We start from the raw sequence: 8,028 nt of genomic DNA on the forward strand, positions 1-8,028 counted from the left end.
CAAGGAAGCTGGAGGAGGGCCTGGAGAACAGGACTGGTGAGGAGTAGCTGAGGGACCTGAGGGTGTTTAGTCTAGAGAGGAAAAGGCTGAGGGGAGACCTCATTGCTCCCTACAGCTCCGTGAGAGGAGGCTGGAGCCAGGTGGGGGTTGGTCTCTCCTCCCTAGGAACAAGTGATAGGAGGAGAAGAAATGGCCTTAAGTTGCAGCAGGGGAGGTTTAGGTTGGACCTGAGAAGAAACATCTTGACTGAAAGGGTTCTCAAAGCCTGGAACAGGCTGCCCAGAAGAAGGCTCCCTTCTCTTCTCCAGGCTGTACAATCCCAGCTCCCTCAGCCTGCCCCCATAGCAGAGGTGCTCCAGCCCTCAGATGATCTTGGTGGCCTCCTCTGGACTCACATGTTTTACCTTTAAAGATAAAGTGTTGAAATTCAAACCCAAACTCTTGTTCTCAGTGGCAAGAGCAGATCTTACCAGAGGTAAAAAGCAGTCAGAAGTAGATCTGCACATGGATTTTCCATCATGGCCACACTGATTCCACTTCACTTTAGCAATACGATCCAGGGGGAGGTGTCCTGGCCCATGGCAGGGGGTTGGAACTAGATGATCTTGAAGGTCCCTTCCAACTCAAATTCTATGTCAGAATTTCTGCAGCATTTCCCTGCTTTCCAGAGCTGCCCACAAGATGGAGCAGCCAGACCTTGCCAAGCACCCAGCCTATCTACATCACATCTTTGCACCAGCATGTGGCAGAGATTCATAGCATCATGGAACGGGTTAGGTTGGAAGGGACCTTCAAGATCATCCAGTTCCAACCCCCCTTCCACAAACAGGGACACCTCGCACCAGCCCAGCTTGTTCAAGGCCTCATCTAACCTGGCCTTGAACACCTCCAAAGAGGGGACATCCACAACCTCCCTGGGCAACCTGCCACATCATCTTCCTCTCTCTGCTTTAGCCCAAGCACTGTCAGGGCCAGAGCCTGGAGTCCTTCTTTTAACAAACAAAAAAGGACACTTAAACAGCTCCAAAGATTTAAATGATAGCAGAGAGATGACAGAAGATACTCCTTGGACCCACGCTGTCCCTGGTTCTCTGCTGGAGAAGAAAGATATGGAATATTTTTGAAGCTTACCTTTAAAGTACAGCACAAAATCTTAGAATTATTGAGGTGTCCCTGCCCACAGCAGGGGGTTGGAACTGGATGATCTTTAAGGTCCCTTCCAACCTAAACCATTCTATGAATCTATGAATGAATGCATACCTTCATGCAACAAGTTGATTCCATCCTGCTTGCCATCCTGTGAGTGACCTGGCTCCAGAGAGGACTGGGAAAGGCTAACTTCTGCTGAAAGCTGGTCCAGGCTATGAAAACTCTTCCTGCAAAGCAAGGAGTATTTAATAGTAATGCAGTGAAAGAGAATCCAAACTGTTATATATATGCTGAGTTAATGAATTTAATGATTGGACTTGATGGTCTTAAAGGTCTTTTCCAACCAAAAAATGATTCTATAATAACAAAATGTCCTCAGTTCTCCTGTAAGAGCTTTCTGCAAAGAACTAGGCAGTCCACCTTCCTTCTCCTAAACACTCTCATTTGGGTTTTTTTCTGAAGCAATGCTTTCTTTTTTCCCCCAATAAATCCAAAGGAAGGACGTTTTTATGGCAAGCAAGAGAAGGAGAAGCTGCTCGTCTTGCCAGCTGATCCTTGTACAACAGGTCATGCCACCAGGACACAATTCAGAGTAGGCCGAGGAAAATGTGTCACTTGGAGCTTCCCTACTCCTCTAAAAGTGAATCAAAGTCAACACTCAACTTACTCATCCCATTGTTGGTTGTGCTTTCTATAGAGTAGAGTGTCCAAGGCAACAGCATTGACATCCAGAGCTCCTGGGGAAGGCCACTGGTTGGTGAGGTGAGTGGTTAATTCCTGTCTTGACCTCAAGTCATTGTTCTTTAGCACAGTCCTGGGAATGCAAAAAGCAGGACATCTCCTTAAGGTACAGGGAGAACAACAGGACCAGCAGTCCTGACCATGCTGATGTTCTGCTCTGACCAGCCAACAGTATGCAGGCTTCTCAAAGCCTCTGACACTGCTCATTCTGCCATGGGAAAGCAACTGAGAAACCTACTGAGGGGCCTCCTTAGGAAGAGGGAAAAGCTGAACTGAGAATCTTTCTGCACAAGCAGTGAAAAAGCAGCTGCATCCTGGAGATTCTTTCTGACAGCATGATGGCAACCAGCAGGCCAGCTCTTCTGCAAACCAACTATGGGAACACTAAGCCCTTTCACTCCTACTCAATTCCATGTACAGTTTGAACAGCCCTCACCCAATACTGCTGCAGAGTGAACAAAACAACAGGCACCTTCCTTCTATCCTGTGTGTCCAGGTGAGATAGAACATGTGGTTCATCTGCTTTCTCCCACCCTCCAGTTTGGATCCATCTGTGGTTGTAAACGACAGCACCCTGCACATCCACATTGGGTTTGCCTTCTGAATGTTCCCCTGGATCACGGAATCCTAGACTGGGTTGGAAGGGACCTTCAAGATCATCCAGTTCCAACCCCCTGCCATGGGCAGGGTCACCTCCTACCAGCCCAGCTTGCTCAAGGCCTCATCCAACCTTGAACACCTCCAGGGAAGAGGGCATCTGGGACCTCAGAAGCAGAGCAGGTTTCTAAACTTCAGGGAAGAAGGAAGCTAATGTGGCAATACTGGAAATCATCTGCCAGAAGTCATGGAGAAAGCAGGGAAGCGTGGTTCTTCAGCCTGGTTCTTCAGCCTGACAAGAGCAGCCTTGGCCTAGTAGCACAAGACCACCTCTGTCTTACCCTGAGGACAACTCTAAAACCAAAATGTTGTGTTCTTAACCCACAAGTCCTCCACTCCAGGAAATTCCAGACAACAGGCAAATGCTGCTTTACACCAAGTTTGACTCTCTGTGGCCTGAAGCACGGAACAAATGTTGGGCATCTCCATTCTGAGTGCACTCACAAGTCCTAAGGCCCTGTTGTCACCTGAACTGCCCAGCTGCACAGCACGGTAGATGACTCTCCATGCTCCATACCTGATCACAGCATCACAGAATGCTCTGGGTTGGAGAAGACCTTTAAAACTCATCTAGACCAACCACCCTGCAGTGAGCAGGGACATCTTCAATTCCATCAGGTTGCTCAGAGCCCCGTCCAACCTGACCTGGAATGTTTGTGATGACGGGGCATCTCCCCAGCTTCTGGGCAACCTGTGCCAGTGTCTCACCACCCTTAATATTAAAAATTTCTTCCTTAGATCCAGTCTAAATCCGTCCTCTTTTACTTTATAGAATCACAGAATGGTAGCGGTTAGAAGGGACCTCTGGATATTATCTAATCCAACCACCTGCCAAAGCAGGTTCATTTAGAGCAGGTTACCCAGGATATCCAGGTGGGTTTGGAATCTCTCCAGAGAAAAAGACTCCACAACAGAATCATGGAATATCTTTGGTTGGAAGACACCTTCAAGATCATCTAATCCAACCTTTGAGCCAGCACTGCAAAGTCACCACTAAACCATGTTCCTAAGCACCAGGTCCACACACTGCTGGAACACCCTCAAGGACAGTGACTCCACCACTGCCCTGGGTAGACCATTCCAACATTTGAGAACCTTTTCAGTGAAAGAATATTTCCTAATACCCAGCCTGAATTTCCCCTGGCACAGCTTGAAACCATTTCCTCTCGTCCTGTTTCTTGCCACCAGGGAGAAGAGGCTGACCCTCTCCTTTGAAGAAGCTCCTTGCTGATGTGACTCCACAGCTAACATCCTCAGCGATGCAGTTTGTGTTCAGCTGGTACCTGAACTATTCAGGCAAGAACCTCAGCAAGGAAACCACCTAAAGAGCCAATTTTTCCCACAAAAGCAGGTCAGACACCAGCGAGCTCAGCAAGGGCTGTTTGGTAGCTGGCTTGGAGAGAAGAGCACAGCAGCTTGGCAGGATGAGGTAGGGCAGCACCACAGGGAACAAAGCTACCTTCCAGAAGCTTGTCTCAAGATAAGAAATTCCCCCAGCGCTCATGCAAGTGAAAATCAGCTACTCTACCCTGGGATCAGCCCCTCCACCTCCTAAAGGGTCTAAGGAATAACCACTTTGATACCCCAAAGATCTCACTTCCCTGTGTAATTCCCCTAATCCCATGGGGCACCAGCACTAACCAGGTAAGCCAAAGGCTTCTTGATCTAAGGAAACTCAAACCCTAGCCCAGTCCTCATGAGGTTAGCTACTGACACTGCATCACCTCCTGATTCAGAAGGACTTCACAGGATTGTTTTGGTTGAAAAAGACTATGAAAATCATTGTGTCTAACCATGATCTAATTCTATCAAGGCTGGAGCTAAAGCATGGCCCACAGCACCACATCTCTGCCTCTTTGAAATGCCTCCAGAGATGGAGACTCCACCACCTCTCTGGGCAGACTGCTCCAGGGCTTCATCACCTTTGAATTACAGAAGTTCCTCCTCATGTTCAGATAAACTTCTGATGTTCCAGTTTGTGCCCCCTTCCCCCTTGTCCTGTCCCTGGGCACCACTGAACAAAGCCTGGTCCCATCCTCCTGCCACCCACCCTTGCAGTATTGATCAGCATTGATCATATCCCTCCCCTCAGGCTGCCCCAATACTCTCAGCCCTTCCCCATCACAGAGATGTTCCAGGCCCCTCAGCAGCTTTGTAGCTCTTTGATGTCTCCTCTCCTCTTTTTACTGCAGGGGAAGGGCCTGTGCACAAACAGCTTTGGTTCTATTGCCTCTCTTCCCAAGAACAAAACAGCTGAGAAACATCAGCTGAAACCCAGAGCAACCTGAATGCCTGCAGAGCAGCTTCAAAACCCAGACCTGATGAAGGGCAATGGCTCATAACTGACAGGGAACAAACCCCACAGTCCATCCCAAGAACAACACTGAAGATCACAAGTCATAGAATCACAGAATGGTGGGGGTTGGAAGTGAGATTAACCCCCTGCTAAACCAGGATTACCCAGAGCAGGTCACACAGGAACGCATCCAGATGGGTTTGGAAGTTCTCCAGAGAAGGAGACTCCACAATCTCTCTGAGGACACAATCTCTCTCTCAGGGCTCCAGCACCCTCACACCAAAGAAGTTTCTCCTCATGTTGAGGTGGAATCTCCTGGGTTCCAGTTTGTGCCACTGCCCCGTGTCCTATCACAGGACACCACTGAACAGAGCCTGACCTCTTCTCGACACCCACCCCTCAGATATTGATCATCATTGATCAGATCCCCTCTCAGGCTGCTCCTCTCTAGAAGCATGCAGTTGGTTTTAAACTAAAATGTGATCCAACATTGATGTGTTGGAGCTATGAGGGTGTAAGGATGATGCAAAACAAGGTCTGCAGACAACACCTTGAACCATTCAGATTGCACCAGGTTGGAAGCCACCTGGTCAAATGGGAGGTGTCCCTGCCCCTAGTAGGGCTTTGCAAGTGGATGATCCTCAAGGTCCCTTCCAACCCAAATTATTCTATGAAGGTACAGAGAAGCTGAGGGAAGAGGGAGCTGAAAACAGACCTGGCTGAAGTAGTGATGACTTCAAACTGCTGCTGCCAGCTTGAGGGAGAGAAAAGACACCCAGGAGCACACCTAAAAGTGTGGCTGATGTGAATCATGGCTTGAGAGCCAGGAGCCATGAAAGCTTTCCAAGGAAAGCAAGATTAGTGCTCTCAGGTTGGACTTCTAGGGATGGAATCTGCCAAGGCGATCAAGGATTAAAATTTAATCTCCCATTTCCTTTCAGTGAGAAAAGAAAGCAGCAGCAAATGGGATTTGCTGTGCTGAGTATCTGAGGATTAGAGCCTTACAAAGAGAAAAGGCTTACAGAGGGACTGCCTGAAAGGTAAGAGTGCTCCAGCAGGGCTCCAGCAGGGCTCCAGCAGTGTTCCAGCTCTCCTGCTCCTCCAGATGATTTCGTTTGCACAGCTTCACAAGATTGCATCGAGTTCAAGGGAGCCTCAAAGCTCATTTTATCCAACTCCTGCAGGCAGCAGGGACACCTCCAGCTAGATCAGGCTGCCCAGGGCCTCCACCACATCTCTGGGTAACCTGTCCCAGTGTCTCACCATCCTCACTGTGCAGAACTTCCTCCTGATGTCCAACCTATATCTGCCCTGCTCCAGTTTCAAATCATTGCCCCTCATCCTATCCCCACAGGCCCTTCTGAACAGTCCCTCCTCAGCCTTCCTGTAGGTCCCCTTCAGATATTGCAATGTAGCACTAAGGTCTCCCTGGAGCCTTCTTTTCTCAAGGCTGAACAGCCCCAACTGTCCCAGCCTGTCCCCAAAGGGGAGGTGCTCCAGCCCTCTGATCACATGTTGAATGCTAGGGAATTCAAACTGTTTTCTTCAGTTAGCCTTCAGCAACCTGATCTACTGGAAGGTGTCCCTGCCCATGGCAGGGGGTTGGAACTGGATGATCTTGAAGGTGCCTTCCAACTCAAGCCACTCTATGATTCTATGGATCCCAGACTTCTCTTGGCTATCCTCCTCTGAGCTGTTGAGCTCTCCAGTGTTCAATCACAACTAGTCCTGGGCAAAACCATCTCCCAGCGATGGCAAACACATCAGTGAGCCAGAATTTGCCTCCTTGTTATTACAAGTGATACAGCACTGGGCAATCTTTCATCTGGAGTTGCTGCCAGGGTGGCGAAGGAGCAGGCTGTTCTTGGAACAGAACAGAATAGTTCCAGATGGAAGAGACTTCAAATGATGATCTAATCCAACTGCCTGATGGCTTCAGTGCTGACCATCAGTTGAAGCATGTTGTTAAGGGCATTATACAAATGCCTCTTAAACTACCAAGCAGCATAGGGCATCAACTACCTCTCCAGGAAGCCTGTTCCAGTGCTTGACCACCCTCCCAGTACAGAAATGTTTCCTAATGTCCAGTCTGAGACTTCTTGATGAACTGCTTTAGTTTAAACATGTCCTACTAATGGTTCATCAGGTGGTCAAGTGCAGCTTCACAAGCCAGATTGAGATTAGACATTAGTTGGACTTGATGATCTCAAAGGACTCTTCCAACCTCAACACGATTAGATTAGAAAGCAATCTTCCCCATGAGGATGGTGAGGCACTGGAACAGGTTGCCTCTAGAAGCTGTGGATGCTCCAAACCTGGCAGTTTTGAGAGCCTTGAGCAAGCTGGGCTAGTAGGAGGCATCCTTGCCCATTGCTTGGGGTTGGAACTAGATGATCTTGAAGATCTCTTCCAACCCAAACCATTTGGTGTTTCTAAGACTTGTAGCAAAGAGAGATGCCCAGTCCCCAGCTGGGAGGGCTTATTCTGAGAGACACAAAATGTTAACCCTCTGTGAACTGGCTAAACCTTCAGCTTCATGATTTTCCAGCCACCAAGCAGCTTTTAGCTAAACTGAAAGCTGTGCTGCTCCTTGTGGTTTGGATAACAACCCCAAGTGCCAAGCAAGCCAGGTCTCTGTTCCTTACTCCCCAGTTTGGGGTTGGTTTGGTTTCCTTTGGTTGGGTTTTGGGGGGTTTGTTGTTGGTTTTTTTGGTTGCTTGGTTGGTTGGGTTGGGTTTTGTTTGTGTGTTTGATACAGTCCTGGACAGACTCAGAAAACATTTTGATTGCATACCTGTGAAACACCATTTTGGCAGGATCAACAAATATTCACTGAAGAGAAGTTTGAAGCAGCAGCACAGCAGCCAGTGGGATAGAAAAACAGCATTAAAAAGCAAAGCTAGAAATGTTTCTTTCCAATGGTTTCCATTCCACAGCCAATGATCCTACAGCAGCTCTCAGAGTGCTTTACAAACAGCACTCTGCTGTGCCTGGGGCAGCGTCACAGCCTCAAATTTGCTCTTCCCTGCTGACAAAGAATTCAGAAAGATGACAGCATAGACTGGCTGCTTCAAACTTCTGCTACTGGGAGGGGAGCAGAGCACTGAGATTTGGAATTCCGTGAGTACCAGGCTGAAATGGCTGGGCCACCAAAAGAAGTGGCCAAAACTCATGCTTCGGCACAG

Source organism: Indicator indicator, chromosome 11 (genome assembly GCF_027791375.1).
Source record: "Indicator indicator isolate 239-I01 chromosome 11, UM_Iind_1.1, whole genome shotgun sequence".
NCBI classification, from domain to species: Eukaryota; Metazoa; Chordata; class Aves; order Piciformes; family Indicatoridae; genus Indicator; species Indicator indicator.